We start from the raw sequence: 19593 nt of genomic DNA, 5'->3' as shown, positions 1-19593 counted from the left end.
TGACATTTACTCCTGACGTGCTGACCTGTTGCACCCTCTACAACCAATGTGATTATTATTATATGACCCGGCTGGTCATCTATGAACATTTGAACATCTTGACCATGTTCTGTTATAATCTCCAGAAGAGGACTGGCCACCCCTCGTAGCCTGGTTCCTCAATAGGTTTCTTCCTAAGTTCTAGGCAGTTTTTCCTAGCCACCGTGCTTCTACACCTGCATTGCTTGCTGTTTGGATCTTAGGCTTGGTTTCTGTACAGCACTTTGTGACATCAGCTGATGTAAGAAGGGCTTTATAAATAAAGTTGATTGATTGAAGCTACTGATCTCAGATCCGACGGTTTCCACTAGTTACCACAAAGTCAAAATGGACTATACCATAAAGATTCGTGAAGAAAAAAAATAGTTTTAAAAATGTATTTATTTAATGTTATGCATAAAGTTAGCAGTGTGGTTAAGGTGGGGCGGCAGGGTAGCCTAGTGGTTAGAGCATTGGACTAGTAACCGTTAGTGGAAACACTACTTTATCCTGATGAATTTTCTACACATAGTGCGTTTGTGCAGTGCAAGTTCAAATCCCTGAGCTGACAAGGTACAAAATCTGTCGGTCTGCCCCTGAACAGGCAGTTAACCCACTGTTCCTAGGCCATCATTGAAAATAAGAATTTGTTCTTAACTGACTTGCCTGGTAAAATAAAGGTTAAAAAAAAAAAAAAAATTGGGGTTAGGTTGAAAAATCACATTTTAAGAAGAGAAATTGTAAAAAATAGGCCTGGTTTTGACTTTCTGGTTGTGGTATCTACTGACGACCAGCTCGAGGCGAGAGAAATTGACCGCCACCTTTTGTGTTTTGGTAAGGGCTAAGAGGGACGTCACGCACCCAACATCCCTCAGCCAATCACCCAAATTTAAATTAATCACATATGGTGTGTTCAAGACAACTTGGAAAACTGAAAAATATGAGGTCAAGTCATGACTTCAGGGATATTCAGGTCGGAAAGTTGGAGATCTAGAAAGAGACCCGAGATCACGAGTTGGAATTCCGAGTTGGATGACCGTTCAAAACGAGTTTTCTCAGTCAATGATAGTTTTTTTCCCCGAGGACTCAGTTGTCTTGAACACGCAGAAGTTGGAAATCTGACGTTTTCGAGTTCTCAGTTGTTTTGAACGTGGCATTTGCCTCCGGGTATTCGACGGAAATACATTTCGTGTCTAAAATTGGATCCTTGGGACGTCCCAACTCTAACGCCACCCCATTGAAGTTGACAATTAAAATGGTACAGGTAAGGGTTAAGGCTAGGGTTATGTAAGGGTTGTGGTTAGGCTTATAGTAGGGGTTAAAGTAAGAATTAGAGTTTAGGGTAGTGACGTCCCAAGGATCCCATATAGCATTACTGGGCGGGGCGTGGCTGTGAGATTCCTCAGAGGGCAGTCCGTTTGAAACGAGGCGACAGTAGGAACTAAAAGCTGATATTTTGCAGTCTTGAACCGACAACGGTCCTCTAAAAACAACTTCAGGTAGGTTGCTGAACGATTTAATTCAGTTTAGATAAATGCTATGTTATTCAATTAATTAAAATAAGTGTTTATGTCTGACGACCGAGCCGAGATTCGGATGAAAATATTAAACAATGTGGTTGTAAATATAGGTTTGTAAAATCTATCTTAATCACTTCCAATGCAGTATTCTGTAGTTTGGTCAACATAAATTCACTTTTACGTCGGTATCAATTCACATTATATTGTTTTTAAGACAGAGTAAATATTTAGCTTCGGGAAACGTCCCGTTTTAACTCAGTGATAAAGCCGCTTACCGACTATGTTACCTGTTCTAATGAGCGCGCGTTACGTGTGGTCGGTTTCAGAACCCTGGACAGCGCTGGGGCGCTCATTCTACAAGGCAACATCCCGACAAAAACAACACAGAAACGTTGAGAGATTTTAAAGTTTGTTTGTAGAAACGCTGTAAAAAAAAGTTTAAAAAGTTCAACTGTGTAATTTGTTTTGAAAAAACTCCGTGTTTTGTATTAAGAGGTCAGCATTGAAAGAGTAAGAGAGATGTTCTCCAATTGTGATTTTCGCAAGCTAGACTTCATCATTTGTCACAGAAATGGGTCATTCAGTAGCCTAGACAAGGCAATACAGTAGCTCCGTAAGGTATTTCTCGGGGAAACAAATGTCAAGACGCTGTTTAAATGTAATTGGTAAGATGGTGCGATATTGCCATTGACCTTTTTTTTTGTAATCATTTAGGTTCAAATTTTATGTTATATGGAGCGAAAGGTTAAGACAGTTTTGCTTGAGACACGTGGCTGTGTTATGTCAAGTATTTCTCAAGCCAACGCGACTATGGCGATGTATCATGCTATTCGTGCCCACCTACAGCCTCTGCCAAAAGCTCATTCGCGTCGCTGGATGTGAACATGTGTCTCTTTCTTCGGTTCAAAGAGGTGTAGCTTAAACCACACATTAAAGTAGTCACCGTTCCGTCAGCCAACACAGGGATAAGACGTGATTATGATATAGTCTAGCTAATACACTATGTGTAGGCAGAGTTCCCGGTGGGAGAGGAGCTGTGGGTGGGGTTGCCAGATTCGCTGCCAAGGGGATATCCCTCCTTCACACTTCTTAATAGCTTACATTGAGCCTCAAGGCCCAGTGTTTTAACCCTGGGAGTTCTGGGTATTTAGATCTGTATAAATGTGTCAGGGGAGACAACCTGCTTAATCTGAGGTAGAGGTAACCACATTGAGCTAGAATACAATACAATATTTGCTTTGTTGGTCCATTTGCATGGATATGCTTTATTTATTGCTGTCATAGTACCCAACCTGACACACTGCCGAGCAACGCCCCCTGGAGCAAAGTGCCGTGCTCAAGGGTACAATGGCAGAAGGCGGTATATGGGATAAATAGGTAGGCAGATCAGAGTACAATGGCGGAAGGCGGTATATGGGATAAATAGGTAGGCAGATCAAAACGTCTTTGTTTCTGTATCAGTGACTGTGTGGTCTACCATTGGCCTGTATAGTGCTGCTGCTTTAATACACAGGATTCTATGTTATTCTCCAGGGTTTTGACCCGTGAAGAGGAAGCCGGCACTCTTTGACCCAGTCAGACAAACAATTGGGGAAGGAAAGCTGCTCAAAGAGAGCTTCAGAGACTCACCCAGATCACTTCTAATTCAATGGGCTAAGCATTTGACTATCTTTGCACTATAGATCTAGTTTATTTGGAAGCAGGGTCTGGCAGACTGACGTTTATACTGTTCCCTCATGTCTTCCTGGGGTACCGTGTGTAGGCAGAACTTCAGTAGCCTGACATCCAAACTGATTTCCCAGTTGATTCGCTTCAATGATGAGTGTCTAGATCTTCACCAACTCACCTCGATCTCTCCCATTCACTGCTCTAACTCAGGATAATGAGACAGGAGCACTAGATTATCTCTGCTCTAGTTTTAATGGAAGCAGGGAACGCCTGACAGACACATTATTGAGATGCTGTGTAGGCTACATAGCAGTATGTTGAAGTTGTTCACATGAGTAGTGTATTTACATGTGGAGTGTTGGTATTTTCCTTGTTGTCCCTGGCTTTGATAAGGGTTAGGGAGCCTGGGTTCGGCCAAGCAGGGGGACAACAGAACAGAAGAGTGGGTGGCTTGGTGGCTGAGTTGGGCTATAAGGATCACACACTAACACACAGAATGGAGTGGTTTTCCAAAGTGGTAGCCTAAGGGCCGGCTCCATGTAAAATATGACCTTATGAACAGATCTAGGATCAGCTTATTGTCCCCAAATACTAACCTTAACCATTGGTTGTCTTCCAACAACATGTGGGAGGAAACCGCACAATAGCCACATGACCTTATGAACAGATCTAGGATCAGCTTATTGTCCCCAAATACTGACCTTAACCATTGGTTGTCTTCCAACAACATGTGGGAGGAAACCGCACAATAGCCACATATGACCTTATGAACAGACCTAGGATCAGCTTACAATAGCCGCTCTAACTGCAATGTGAATAGTATATATTCAGTAGTCTATATCCCTGATAGGACTATAAACCCGTCTTCCCCAATCTGCATTGACTGCGCTCATAAATGCACTGCTACTCACATACCTCGTGCATTCCCTCGCATACCTCGGGCATTCCCTCACATACCTCGTGCATTCCCTCGCATACCTCGGGCATTCCCTCACATACCTTGTGCATTTCCTCACATACCTCATGCATTTCATTACATACCTCGGGCATTCCCTCACAGACCTTGTGCATTTCCTCACATACCTCGTGCATTTCCTCACAGACCTTGTGCATTTCCTCACATACCTCGTGCATGTCCTCACAGACCATGTGCATTTCCTCATATACCTTGTGCATTTCAATACATACCTCGGGCATTCCCTCACATACCTCGTGCATTTCCTCACATACCTTGTGCATTTCCTCACATACCTCATGCATTTCATCACATACCTCATGCATTTCATCACATACCTCATGCCTTTCATCACATACCTCATGCCTTTCATCACATACCTCATGCATTTCATCACATACCTCATGCCTTTCATCACATACCTCATGCATTTCATCACATACCTCATGCATTTCATCACATACCTCATGCATTTCATCACATACCTCATGCCTTTCATCACATACCTCATGCCTTTCATCACATACCTCATGCATTTCATCACATACCTCATGCCTTTCATCACATACCTCATGCATTTCATCACATACCTTGTGAATTTCCTCACATACCTCGTGCGTTTCATCACATACCTCGTGCATTTCATCACATACCTCATGCATTTCATCACATTTACATTACATTTAAGTCATTTAGCAGACGCTCTTATCCAGAGCGACTTACAAATTGGTGCATTCACCTTATGACATCCAGTGGGACAGTCACTTAACAATAGTGCATCTAAAACTTAGGGGGGTGGGGTGAGAGGGATTACTTAACCTATCCTAGGTATTCCTTAAAGAGGTGGGGTTTCAGGTGTCTCCGGAAGGTGGTGATTGACTCCGCTGTCCTGGCGTCGTGAGGGAGTTTGTTCCACCATTGGGGGGCCAGGGCAGCGAACAGTTTTGACTGGGCTGAGCGGGAGCTGTACTTCCTCAGTGGTAGGGAGGCGAGCAGGCCAGAGGTGGATGAACGCAGTGCCCTTGTTTGGGTGTAGGGCCTGATCAGAGCCTGGAGGTACTGAGGTGCCGTTCCCCTCACAGCTCCGTAGGCAAGCACCATGGTCTTGTAGCGGATGCGAGCTTCAACTGGAAGCCAGTGGAGAGAACGGAGGAGCGGGGTGACGTGAGAGAACTTGGGAAGGTTGAACACCAGACGGGCTGCGGCGTTCTGGATGAGTTGAAGGGGTTTAATGGCACAGGCAGGAGCCCAGCCAACAGCGAGTTGCAGTAATCCAGACGGGAGATGACAAGTGCCTGGATTAGGACCTGCGCCGCTTCCTGTGTGAGGCAGGGTCGTACTCTGCGGATGTTGTAGAGCATGAACCTACAGGAACGGGCCACCGCCTTGATGTTAGTTGAGAACGACAGGGTGTTGTCCAGGATCACGCCAAGGTTCTTGGCGCTCTGGGAGGAGGACACAATGGAGTTGTCAACCGTGATGGCGAGATCATGGAACGGGCAGTCCTTCCCGGGAGGAAGAGCAGCTCCGTCTTGCCGAGGTTCAGCTTGAGGTGGTGATCCGTCATCCACACTGATATGTCTGCCAGACATGCAGAGATGCGATTCGCCACCTGGTCATCAGAAGGGGGAAAGGAGAAGATTAATTGTGTGTCGTCTGCATAGCAATGATAAGAGAGACCATGTGAGGTTATGACAGAGCCAAGTGACTTGGTGTATAGCGAGAATAGGAGAGGGCCAAGAACAGAGCCCTGGGGGACACCAGTGGTGAGAGCGCGTGGTGAGGAGACAGATTCTCGCCACGCCACCTGGTAGGAGCGACCTGTCAGGTAGGACGCAATCCAAGCGTGGGCCGCGCCGGAGATGCCCAACTCGGAGAGGGTGGAGAGGAGGATCTGATGGTTCACAGTATCGAAGGCAGCCGATAGATCTAGAAGGATGAGAGCAGAGGAGAGAGAGTTAGCTTTAGCAGTGCGGAGCGCCTCCGTGATACAGAGGAGAGCAGTCTCAGTTGAATGACTAGTCTTGAAACCTGACTGATTTGGATCAAGAAGGTCATTCAGAGAGAGATAGCGGGAGAGCTGGCCAAGGACGACACGTTCAAGAGTTTTGGAGAGAAAAGAAAGAAGGGATACTGGTCTGTAATTGTTGACATCGGAGGGATCGAGTGTAGGTTTTTTCAGAAGGGGTGCAACTCTCGCTCTCTTGAAGACGGAAGGGACGTAGCCAACGGTCAGGGATGAGTTGATGAGCGAGGTGAGGTAAGGGAGAAGGTCTCCGGAAATGGTCTGGAGAAGAGAGGAGGGGATAGGGTCAAGCGGGCAGGTTGTTGGGCGGCCGGCCGTCACAAGACGCGAGATTTCATCTGGAGAGAGAGGGGAGAAAGAGGTCAGAGCACAGGGTAGGGCAGTGTGAGCAGAACCAGCGGTGTCGTTTGACTTAGCAAACGAGGATCGGATGTCGTCGACCTTCTTTTCAAAATGGTTGACGAAGTCATCTGCAGAGAGGGAGGAGGGGGGAGGGGGCGGAGGATTCAGGAGGGAGGAGAAGGTGGCAAAGAGCTTCCTAGGGTTAGAGGCAGATGCTTGGAATTTAGCGTGGTAGAAAGTGGCTTTAGCAGCAGAGACAGAGGAGGAAAATGTAGAGAGGAGGGAGTGAAAGGATGCCAGGTCCGCAGGAGGCGAGTCTTCCTCCATTTCCGCTCGGCTGCCCGGAGCCCTGTTCTGTGAGCTCGCAATGAGTCATCGAGCCACGGAGCGGGAGGGGAGGACCGAGCCGGCCTGGAGGATAGGGGACATAGAGAGTCAAGGGATGCAGAGAGGGAGGAGAGGAGGGTTGAGGAGGCAGAATCAGGAGATAGGTGGGAGAAGGTTTGAGCGGAGGGAAGAGATGATAGGATGGAAGAGGAGAGAGTAGCGGGGGAGAGAGAGCGAAGGTTGGGACGGCGCGATACCATCCGAGTAGGGGCAGTGTGGGAGGTGTTGGATGAGAGCGAGAGGAAAAGGATACAAGGCAGTGGTCGGAGACTTGGAGGGGAGTTGCAATGAGGTTAGTGGAAGAACAGCATCTAGTAAAGATGAGGTCGAGCGTATTGCCTGCCTTGTGAGTAGGGGGGAAGGTGAGAGGGTGAGGTCAAAAGAGGAGAGGAGTGGAAAGAAGGAGGCAGAGAGGAAAGAGTCAAAGGTAGACGTGGGGAGGTTAAAGTCGCCCAGAACTGTGAGAGGTGAGCCGTCCTCAGGAAAGGAGCTTATCAAGGCATCAAGCTCATTGATGAACTCTCCGAGGAACCTGGAGGGCGATAAATGATAAGGATGTTAAGCTTGAAAGGGCTAGTAACTGTGACAGCATGGAATTCAAAGGAGGCGATAGACAGATGGGTAAGGGAGAAAGAGAGAATGACCACTTGGGAGAGATGAGGATCCCGGTGCCACCACCCCGCTGACCAGACGCTCTCGGGTGTGCGAGAACACGTGGGCGGACGAAGAGAGAGCAGTAGGAGTAGCAGTGTTGTCTGTGGTGATCCATGTTTCCGTCAGTGCCAAGAAGTCGAGGGACTGGAGGGAGGCATAGGCTGAGATGAACTCTGCCTTGTTGACCGCAGATTGGCAGTTCCAGAGGCTACCGGAGACCTGGAACTCCACGTGGGTCGTGCGCTGGGACCACCAGAGTAGGGTGGCCGCGGCCACGCGGTGAGGAGCGTTTGTATGGTCTGTGCAGAGAGGAGAGAACAGGGATAAACAGACACATAGTTGACAGGCTACAGAAGAGGCTACGCTAATGCAAAGGAGATTGGAATGACAAGTGGACTACACGTCTCGAATGTTCAGAAAGTTAAGCTACGTAGCAAGAATCTTATTGACTAAAATGATTAAAATGATACAGTACTGCTGAAGTAGGCCAGCTGGCAGTGGGTGCGTTGTTGACACTACACTAATCAAGTCGTTCTGTTGAGTGTAATAGTTTCTGCAGTGTTGCTATTCGAGGGCTAGCAGGCTAGCTAGCAGTGTTGTTTACGTTACGTTGCGTTAAAAGAACGACAATAGATGGCTAGCGAACCTAGAAAATCGCTCTAGACTACACAATTATCTTTGATACAAAGACGGCTATGTAGCTAGCTAAGTAGCTAGCTACGATCAAACAAATCAAACCGTTGTACTGTAATGAAATGAAGTGAAAATGTGATACTACCTGTGAGTGCGACCGGGTAGTTGAGTTCTATACAGAAGACGTTGGCTAGCGTTGGCTAGCTGTTGGCTAGCTAGCAGAGTCACCTACGTTAAGGACGACAAATAGCTGGCTAGCTAACCTCGGTAAATTAAGATAATCACTCTAAGACTACACACTCTAAACCTAAACAACACAATTATCTTGGATACGATGATACGAAGACAGCAAAGACAGCTATGTAGCTAGCTAACACTAAACTAATCAAGTCGTTCAGTTGAGTGTGATAGTTTCTCCAGTGCAGCTAATCAGTGGACGTTAGCTAGCTGGCTAGTGAAGACTACGTTAGGACGGCGAAATACGATAATTACGCAATTATCTTTGATACAAAGACGGCTATGTAGCTAGCTGAGAAGAATTTGCTAAGATAAGACAAATCAAACCGTTGTGATATAATGAAATATAATGAAAAAGTTATACTACCCGTTGGAGCGACGTGCAGATGCGACCACTCGCTCCAACCGGAACCGGAAGCATACCTCATGCATTTCATCACATACCTCGTGCATTTCATTACATACCTCGTGCATTTCATTACATACCTCATGCATTTCATTACATTCCTTGTGAATTTCATTACATACCTCGGGCATTTCATCAATACCTCTTGCATTTCATCACATACCTCGGGCATTTCATCACATACCTCGGGCATTCCCTCACATACCTCGTGCATTTCCACACATACCTTGTGCATTTCATTACATACCTTGTGCATTTCATCACATCCTCTTTAGTCAAACAACCAATAATATTGTGCGCCTCTGGTTCTTTTCCTGTGTTTGGTCCGGACCTCGTTCTCACCTGCAGCGAACTGCACCACGGGACAAATTGAAATGGCTGTGCGTCATTTAGTGTGCGCATCTGAGTATGAATGATGTTCACACCAGTCCAGACAAACCGAACTAAGGGGAGAAACGCACCAGAGTTCAGGGTGGGACGGAGACGGGGGGGGGTGTAGTTCGGGGGGAAGAGTCATCCATGAATTACTGTACACGGCAGAAGAGAGATGTTGTTGACTTCCACCTGCATGACAACTGATGACTAACAGTATATCAGAGTCAGGAGAATTATATCTATCTGTTCTACTGTACTGATCATGTCTTCATAGCTCTCAAACTCAACTCTGGACCCGGAAGCCAGTTCCAATGCTTTTTTAAATGGTTCCCCTCTAATCAGGGACTGACTTAGACCAGGGACACCAGATGGGTGCCATAAATGATCAAGTAGAACGGAAAAGCAGCAGTAGTCCGGACTTCGTAGGGTAAGATTTGAAACCCCCTGCGTAGGCTGTTGGGCTGTGGGCAGGTAGTTTAGCAGGTTAGAGCATTGGCCCAGTAACCAAAAGGTCAGTGGTTAGAATACCTGAGCCGACAAGGATAAAAATCTGTCAATGTGCCCTTGAGTAAGGCACTTAACCCTAATTAGCTCCATGGGTGCCATACTACTATGGCTGACCCTGTAAAACAACACATTTCACTGAGCCTATCCAGTATATGTGGCAATAAAACATGTTTTATTTTTTATTATTCAGTAAGAAATAGGTCAGAATAAATTCACATCCAAATAGCTTTGTGCAGACTAGTATGAAAGTATGAAAAACACCGTATGTTCATCATCTGAATCTACATTTTTACTAATGATTTTTCATTTAGAAAAATACTTGAATGGGAAAAACGTCCAGAATCTTGGGTCTTGCCAGTCATCATATTAAGAGTCAACATTCCCAATTCTGGTCTATGAGGCATCATCTAACTATATTGATGCGAAGTTAGTTCACGTCAATACAGTGTTTGCATAATGATGAATACAAGTGTCCTGAAGCAGATACCACGCCGTTAGGACCCTTCTATGGCACTGTATACATATCGGTTCTATGGTTCTATGGTTCTATGACACTGTATACATATCGGTTCTATGGTTCTATGACACTGTATACATATCGGTTCTATGGTTCTATGACACTGTATACATATCGGTTCTATGGTTCTATGGTTCTATGACACTGTATACATATCGGTTCTATGGTTCTATGACACTGTATACATATCGGTTCTATGACGGTTCTATGGTACTGTATACATCGCGGTTCTATGATGGTTCTATGGTTCTATGACACTGTATACATAGCGGTTCTATGACGGTTCTATGGTTCTATGACACTGTATACATATCGGTTCTATGACGGTTCTATGGTTCTATTACACTGTATACATAGCGGTTCTATGGTTCTATGACACTGTATACATAGCGGTTCTATGGTTCTATGACACTGTATACATATCGGTTCTATGACGGTTCTATGGTACTGTATACATAGCGGTTCTATGACGGTTCTATGGTTCTATGACACTGTATACATATCGGTTCTATGACGGTTCTATGGTTCTATGACACTGTATACATATCGGTTCTATGACGGTTCTATGGTTCTATGACACTGTATAGATATTGGTTCTATGATGGTTCTATGGTTCTATGACACTGTATACAGATCGTTTCTGAAACCTCTTGGAATCTGATCTGGGAATGCCTATTTGATCTGAATGAGAGTGCATATTTGCAGTAACCCGAACCACCCCCCCCTGACACGCACGAATGCATGCACACACAAACACACACTCAGAAGTCACCTCAAAGCAAGGGCAAGCTGGGCATGGTGATACTGTCATCCATCAGAACTGTGGAGCCTGTCGGACTAACTAACTCACTACCACTAACATAGACACAACTGCCCCAGCGCAGACAGTATTCCTAATGAATCCACCATCTGTGTGGGTGGGAGTTAAGGTGTCAGCATGCTAGCAGACCTCAGCTAAGTGTGCTCGCATACACCCTTAAAAAACCCTCACTTGATAAACGAGAAAAAAGTGGCGACTAGTACAGTTTGTGCATTTTGAGACGCCTTAGCCAATATACACTTCCTCAAAATAGTCCGAATGAATCTAAGATAACTCAAGAAATCTGTCAATTAATTTTGAAGTTTTTGCGAAGGAGATCTTAGTCCCACAATTTTACATCTAACTAATGTGTTTAAAAAAAAGAAAAACGAGTTGTCTCTCGTTGAATGACAACGAAGACTTTTTTGAAGAATCCCTACTGTTGACCAATTATCGACGATGGTAGCGTAGACATCGGTCCCCGAATTTTGGCTTGCCTCCAGAAAAAAATGTTGTGTGCCTGAACACCTGAAAAAACCCTCACCGAAAACCAAAATGTCGTCATCATAGATGCACAATCTCTTCTGAACTGTTTCGGCTGGGAAGCTTTCAGGCGCCTTTACAGTAGAGTAGAGGCACGGGGCACATCTGGGCACAGGAGTCCTGTCACTTTGAAGTCACCACAGAGCAAGGTATGTTTACAGCTCTGTGGAGGACGGGTATGTTTACAGCTCTGTGGAGGATGGGTATGTTTACATCTCTGTGGAGGATGGGTATGAACAACATAGAGCTCTGTGGAGGATGGGTATGAACAACATAGAGCTCTGTGGAGGACGGGTATGTTTACATCTCTGTGGAGGATGGGTGTGAACAGCATAGAGCTCTGTGGAGGATGGGTGTGAACAACATAGAGCTCTGTGGAGGACGGGTATGAACAACATAGAGCTCTGTGGAGGATGGGTATGAACAACATAGAGCTCTGTGGAGGACGGGTATGAACAACATAGAGCTCTGTGGAGGATGGGTGTGAACAACATAGAGCTCTGTGGAGGATGGGTGTGAACAACATAGAGCTCTGTGGAGGACGGGTATGTTTACAGCTCTGTGGAGGATGGGTATGAACAACATAGAGCTCTGTGGAGGACGGGTATGAACAACATAGAGCTCTGTGGAGGACGGGTATGAACAACATAGAGCTCTGTGGAGGATGGGTATGAACAACATAGAGCTCTGTGGAGGATGGGTATGTTTACAGCTCTGTGGAGGATGGGTGTGAACAACATAGAGCTCTGTGGAGGATGGGTATGAACAACATAGAGCTCCGTGGAGGACGGGTATGTTTACAGCTCTGTGGAGGATGGGTGTGAACAACATAGAGCTCTGTGGAGGATGGGTATGAACAACATAGAGCTCTGTGGAGGATGGGTATGAACAACATAGAGCTCTGTGGAGGACGGGTATGAACAACATAGAGCTCTGTGGAGGATGGGTATGAACAACATAGAGCTCTGTGGAGGATGGGTATGAACAACATAGAGCTCTGTGGAGGACGGGTATGAACAACATAGAGCTCTGTGGAGGATGGGTATTTATACAGCTCTGTGGAGGATGGGTATGAACAACATAGAGCTCTGTGGAGGATAGGTATGTTTACAGCTCTGTGGAGGGTGGGTATGAACAACATAGAGCTCTGTGGAGGATGGGTATGAACAACATAGAGCTCTGTGGAGGATGGATATGAACAACATGGAGCTCTGTGGAGGACGGGTATGAACAACATGGAGCTCTGTGGAGGATGGGTATGAACAACATGGAGCTCTGTGGAGGATGGGTATGAACAACATGGAGCTCTGTGGAGGACGGGTATGTTTACAGCTCTGTGGAGGACGGGTATGAACAACATAGAGCTCTGTGGAGGATGGGTATGAACAACATGGAGCTCTGTGGAGGATGGGTATGAACAACATAGAGCTCTGTGGAGGACGGGTATGAACAACATAGAGCTCTGTGGAGGATGGGTATTTATACATTTTTTATTTCACCTGTATTTAACCAGGTAGGCAAGTTGAGAACAAGTTCTCATTTACAACTGCGACCTGGCCAAGATAAAGCACAGCAGTTCGACACAACACAGAGTTACACATGGAGTAAAACAAACATACAGTCAATAATACAGTAGAAAAATAAGTCTATATACAATGCGAGCAAATGAGGTAAGATAAGGGAGGTAAGGCAATAAATAGGCCATGGTTGCGAAGTAATTACAATATAGCAATTAAACACTGGAATAGTAGATGTGCAGAAGATAAATGTGCAAGTAGAGATACTGGGGTGCAAAGGAGCAAGATAAATAAATACAGTGTGGGGATGAGGTAGTTGGATGGGCTATTTACAGGTGCAGTGATCTGTGAGCTGCTCTGACAACTGGTGCTTAAAGCTAGTGAGGGAGATATGAGTCTCCAGCTTCAGTGATTTTTGCAGTTCATTCCAGTCATTGGCAGCAGAGAACTGGAAGGAAAGGTGTCCAAAGTAGGAGTTGGCTTTGGGGGTGACCAGTGAGATATACCTGCTGGAGCGCGTGCTACAGGTGGGTGCTACTATGGTGACCAGTGAGCTGAGATAAGGTGGGGCTTTACCTAGCAGAGACTTGTAGATGACCTGGAGCCAGTGGGTTTGGCGACGAACATGTAGCGAGGGCCAGCAAACGAGAGCATACATGTCGCAGTGGTGGGTAGTATATGGGGCTTTGGTGACAAAACGGATGGCACTGTGATAGACTGCATCCAATTTGTTGAGTAGAGTGTTGGAGGCTATTTTGTAAATGACAGTGCCGAAGTCGAGGATCAGTAGGATAGTCAGTTTTACGAGGGTATGTTTGGCAGCATGAGTGAAGGATGCTTTGTTGCGAAATAGGAAGCGAATTCTAGATTTAATTTTGGATTGGAGATGCTTAATGTGAGTCTGGAAGGAGAGTTTACAGTCTAGCCAGATACCAAGGTATTTGTAGTTGTCCACATATTCTAAGTCAGAACCGTCCAGAGTAGTGATGCTGGACGGGCGGGAAGATGCAGGCAGGAGGAGGGCAAGTGATGCTGGATGGGCGAGTTGCTATGGGGGGTGCATCGCTGTTGACCGGGGTAGAGGTAGCCAGGTGGAAAGCATGGCCAGCCGTAGAAAAATGCTTATTTAAATTCTCAATTATAGTGGATTTATCGGTGGTGACCGTTTTTCCTAGCCTCAGTGCAGTGGGCAGCTGGGAGGAGGTGGACTTTACAGTGTCCCAGAACTTAGTGCTACAGGAGGAACATTTCTGTTTGAAAAAGCCTTAGCTTTCCTAACTGCCTGTGTATATTTGTTCCTAACTTCCCTGAAAAGTTGCATATCACGGGGGCTTTTCGATGCCAATGCAGAACGCCACAGGATGTTTTTGTGCTGGTCAAGGGCAGTCAGGTCTGGTTAGAACCAAGGGCTATATTTGTATGAACAGTATGAGCAGAATAATGGCTAATGGCTTGTGTCAGTTTGTATAGATACATCTGGGAAGGAGGGAGATAAAAGAGTGTGCGTCTCTCAGGGCAGATGTGCATGTGCGCACGAATGTGTTTGCGAGTCTACGGTCTATGTGAGCGTATGCATGACCACTTTTCTGTGTGTGTGTGTGGTGGGGGGGGAGTGAGTGAGGAGGAGTCGGGGTTAAGAGAGAGACAAAGAGAGAAAGTGAAAGAGAGACTATGTGTTATGCAAGTGTATGAGATGGGTGTTCTGTCTGCTATCTGCCTGGTAATGGTGCAGAGGCGTGGGGGTTGGTGGAGGGAGGGTGGGGGTGGGTGGGTGCTCTGCCTGGTAATGGTGCGGAGGCATGGGGGTTGGTGGAGGGAGGGTGGGGGTGGGTGGGTGCTCTGCTTGGTAATGGTGAGGAGGCATGGGGGTTGGTGGAGGGAGGGTGGGGGTGGGTGGGTGCTCTGCTTGGTAATGGTGCGGAGGCGTGGGGGTTGGTGTAGGGAGGGTGGGTGGGTGGGTGCTCTGCTTGGTAATGGTGAGGAGGCATGGGGGTTGGTGGAGGGAGGGTGGGGGTGGGTGGGTGCTCTGCTTGGTAATGGTGAGGAGGCGTGGGGGTTTATGGAGGGAGGGTGGGGGTGGGTGCTCTGCCTGGTAATGGTGAGGAGGCGTGGGGGTGGAGGGAGGGAGAGAAAGGGGGAAGGGCTGTGAACAGGCCTACTCCACTAGATTAATACTGTAGGTTTTATCCTCTCCGAATGGAACGCTCTGGCTTTAGTCCCATAATCCCCTCTGGGAAAGATGATTGCTTCGAATCTCCTGAATACTGCATTGCCATCACAGGCCGTACCACTACCCGCATGCATGTACACACACAAAATCATGCACATGCACACACTAACAGTTGTATAATTATATATTATATTCAGATATTGCCTCTGTGTCCGTTACTAATACAGACCCTAGCTGAAAGACAGTTTTCTGTAGAATCTCTGATTTCTGACGAACTCTTCCCTGCTCTTCAGAGCAAGTTCCTGTTCCGATTTGCTTCAGTGTCTCAACAAGGATTAGCACTAGCAGTGGGTTACAGTATGTTAGCGCTAGCAGTGGGTTACAGTATGATAGCACTAGCAGTGGGTTACAGTATGTTAGCACTAGCAGTGGGTTACAGTATGTTAGCACTAGCAGTGGGTTACAGAATGTTAGCGCTAGCAGTGGGTTACAGTATGATAGCACTAGCAGTGGGTTACAGTATGTTAGCACTAGCAGTGGGTTACAGTATGTTAGCACTAGCAGTGGGTTACAGTATGTTAGCACTAGCAGTGGGTTACAGTATGTTAGCACTAGCAGTGGGTTACAGTATGTTAGCACTAGCAGTGGATTACAGTATGTTAGCACTAGCAGTGGGTTACAGTGTGTTGGTGCTATGTTAGCACTAGCAGTGTGGTTACAGTGTGTGTGCTAGCACTAGCAGTGGGTTACAGTGTGTTGTGCTAGCACAGTGTGTTGGTGCTAGCAGTGGGTTACAGGGTTACAGTTACAGTGTGTTGGTGCTAGCAGTGTTACAGTTGTTGGTGCTAGCAGTGGGTTACAGTGTGTTGGTGCTAGCAGTTACAGTGTGTTGGTGCTATGTTACAGTGTGTTGGTGCTAGCAGTGGGTTACAGTGTGTTGGTGCTAGCAGTGGGTTACAGTGTGTTGGTGCTAGCAGTGGGTTAGTGTGTGTTGGTGCTAGCAGTGGGTTACAGTGTGTTGGTGCTAGTTAGCTAGGGTTACAGTGTGTTGGTGCTAGCAGTGGGTTACAGTGTGTTGGTGCTAGCAGTGGGTTACAGTGTGTTGGTGCTAGCAGTGGGTTACGGGTTACAGTGTGTTGGTGCTAGCAGTGGTTTACAGTGGGTTGGTGCTACAGTGTTACAGTTGTTGTGCTAGCAGTGGGTTACAGTGTGTTGGTGCTAGCAGTGGGTTACAGTGTGTTTGTGCTAGCAGTGGTTTACAGTGTGTTAGCAGTGTGTTACAGTGTGTTGGTGCTAGCAGTGGGTTACAGTGTGTTGGTGCTAGCAGTGGGTTAGTGTGTTGGTGCTAGGGGTTACAGTGTGTTGGTGCAGTGTGTTGGTGCTAGCAGTGGGTTACAGTGTGTTGGTGCTAGCAGTGGGTTACAGTGTGTTGGTGCTAGCAGTGGGTTACAGTGTGTTGGTGCTAGCAGTGGGTTACAGTGTGTTGGTGCTAGCAGTGGGTTACAGTGTGTTGGTGCTAGCAGTGGGTTACAGTGTGTTGGTGCTAGCAGTGGGTTACAGTGTGTTGGTGCTAGCAGTGGGTTACAGTGTGTTGGTGCTAGCAGTGGTGTTGTGTTGGTGCTAGCAGTGGTGTTACAGTGTGTTGGTGCTAGCAGTGTGTTACAGTGTGTTGGTGCTAGCAGTGGGTTACAGTGTTGGGTGCTAGCAGTGGGTTACAGTGTGTTGGTGCTAGCAGTGGGTTACAGTGTTACAGTGTGTTGGTGCTAGCAGTGGGTTACAGTGTGTTGGTGCTAGCAGTGGGTTACAGTGTGTTTGTGCTAGCAGTGGTGTGTTGGTGCTACAGTGTTACAGTGTGTTGTGCTAGCAGTGGGTTTGTTGTGCTAGCAGTGGGTTACAGTATGTTGGTGCTAGCAGTGGGTTACAGTGTGTTGGTGCTAGCAGTGGGTTACAGTGTGTTGGTGCTAGCAGTGGGTTACAGTGTGTTACAGTGTGTTACAGTGTGTTGGTGCTAGCAGTGGGTTACAGTGTGTTGGTGCTAGCAGTGGGTTACAGTGTGTTGTTATGTGTTGGTGCTAGCAGTGGGTTACAGTGTGTGCTAGCAGTGGGTTACAGTGTGTTGGTGCTAGCAGTGGTTTACAGTGTGTGCTAGCAGTGTGTTACAGTGTGTGGGTTACAGTGGTGCTAGCAGTGGGTTACAGTGTGTTGGTGCTAGCAGTGGGTTACAGTATGTTGGTGCTATTACAGTGTTGGTGCTAGCAGTGGGTTACAGTGTGTTGGTGCTAGCAGTGGTTTACAGTGTGTTAGCAGTGGGTTACAGTTGTTGGTGCTAGCAGTGGGTTACAGTGTGTTGGTGCTAGCAGTGGGTTACAGTGTGTTGGTGCTAGCAGTGGTTTACAGTTGTTACAGTGTGTTGGTGCTAGCAGTGGGTTACAGTATGTTGGTGCTAGCAGTGGGTTACAGTGTGTTGGTGCTAGCAGTGGGTTACAGTGTGTTGGTGCTAGGTGGTTTACAGTGTGTTGGTGCTAGCAGTGGGTTAGCAGTGGGTTGGTGCTAGCGGTGGGTTACAGTGTGTTGGTGCTAGCAGCAGTGTGTTGGTGCTAGCAGTGGTTACAGTGTGTTGGTGCTAGCAGTGGGTTACAGTGTGTTGGTGCTAGCAGTGGGTTACAGTGTGTTGGTGCTAGCAGTGGGTTACAGTGTGTTGGTGCTAGCAGTTACAGGTGTTGGTGCTAGCAGTGGGTTAATGTGTGGTGCTAGCAGTGGGTTACAGTGTGTTGGTGCTAGCAGTGGTTTACAGTGTGTTACAGTGTGTTACAGTGTGTTGGTGCTAGCAGTGGGTTACAGTATGTTGGTGCTAGCAGTGGGTTACAATGTGTTATAGTGTGTTGGTCCTAGCAGTGGGTTACAGTGTGTTTGTGCTAGCAGTGGGTTACAGTGTGTTGGTGCTAGCAGGGTGTTATAGTGTGTTGGTGCTAGCAGTGGGTTACAGTGTGTTGGTGCTAGCAGGGTGTTACAGTGGGCTACAGTGTGTTTGTGCTAGCAGTGGGCTACAGTGTGTTGGTGCTAGCAGTGGGTTACAGTGTGTTGGTGCTAGCAGTGGTGTTACAGTGTGTTACAGTGTGTTGGTGCTAACAGTGGGTTACAGTGTGTTGGTGCTAGCAGTGGGTTACAGTGTGTTGGTGCTAGTGTGTATGTTTACAGTGTGTTGGTGCTAGCAGTGGTTTACAGTGTGTTACAGTTACAGTGTGTTGGTGCTAGCAGTGGGTTACAGTATGTTGGTGCTAGCAGGGTGTTACAGTGGGCTACAGTGTGTTGGTGCTAGCAGTGGGTTACAGTGTGTTTGTGCTAGCAGTATGTTACAGTGTGATGGTGCTAGCAGGGGTTACAGTGTGTTGGTGCTAGCAGTGGGTTACAGTGTGTTGGTGCTAGCAGTGGGTTACAGTGTGTTGGTGCTAGCAGTGGGCTAGTGTGTTGGTGCTAGCAGTGGGTTACAGTGTGTTGGTGCTAGCAGGGTGTAGCAGTGGGTTACAGTGTGTTGGTGCTAGCAGTGGGTTACAGTGTGTTGGTGCTAGCAGTATGTTACAGTGTGATGGTGCTAGCAGTGTTACAGTGTGTTAGTGCTAGCAGTGGGTATGTTACAGTGGGTTGATTAGGTGCTAGCAGTGGGTTACAGTGTGTTGGTGCTAGCAGTGGTAGCGTGGTTACAGTGTTACAGTGTGTTGGTGCTAGCAGTATGTTACAGTGTGATGGTGCTAGCAGTGGTTTGGTTACAGTGTGTTGGTGCTAGCAGTATGTTTGGTGCTGATGGTTACAGTGTGTTGGTGCTAGCAGTATGTTACAGTGTGTTGGTGCTAGCAGTGGGTTACAGTGTGTTGGTGCTAGCAGTGGGTTACAGTGTGTTGGTGCTAGCAGTGGGTTACAGTGTGTTAGTGCTAGCAGTGGGTTACAGTGTGATGGTGCTAGCAGTGGGTTACAGTGTGTTGGTGCTAGTGCTAGCAGTGGGTTACAGTGTGTTGGTGCTAGCAGTGGGTTACAGTGTGTTGGTGCTAGCAGTTACAGTGTGTTGGTGCTAGCAGTGGGTTACAGTGTGTTGGTGCTAGCAGTGGGTTACAGTGTGTTGGTGCTAGCAGGGTGTTACAGTGTGTTGGTGCTAGCAGGGTGTTACAGTAGGCTACAGTGTGTTTGTGCTAGCAGTGGGTTACAGTGTGTTGGTGCTAGCAGTGGGCTACAGTGTGTTGTGAGTTGTGTTGTTTGTCGGGCGGGTTGTATAATGTTTCACGTGTCTACAGATGCACAATCTGTCAGGGTTCCACACACACACA

At 47.0% G+C, this 19593-nt stretch overlaps 1 protein-coding gene across 1 annotated transcript in view; it reads left to right on the top strand.

Moving 5' to 3' along the window:
- The first annotated feature begins 1401 nt into the window (after window positions 1-1401).
- The window catches only part of LOC124001135 (synaptosomal-associated protein 25-B-like), an 87174-nt gene continuing 68982 nt past the window's right edge, over window positions 1402-19593 (top strand). Inside the window, exon 1 of the mRNA XM_046307715.1 lies at window positions 1402-1517. The gene's annotated coding sequence lies outside the window, so the exon portion shown is untranslated. The remainder of the gene's footprint in view (window positions 1518-19593) is intronic.

The sequence above is a fragment of the Oncorhynchus gorbuscha genome, linkage group LG17, assembly GCF_021184085.1.
Source record: "Oncorhynchus gorbuscha isolate QuinsamMale2020 ecotype Even-year linkage group LG17, OgorEven_v1.0, whole genome shotgun sequence".
In the NCBI taxonomy this organism is placed as follows: domain Eukaryota; kingdom Metazoa; phylum Chordata; class Actinopteri; order Salmoniformes; family Salmonidae; genus Oncorhynchus; species Oncorhynchus gorbuscha.
This window is presented reverse-complemented; position numbering and strand designations above follow the sequence as displayed.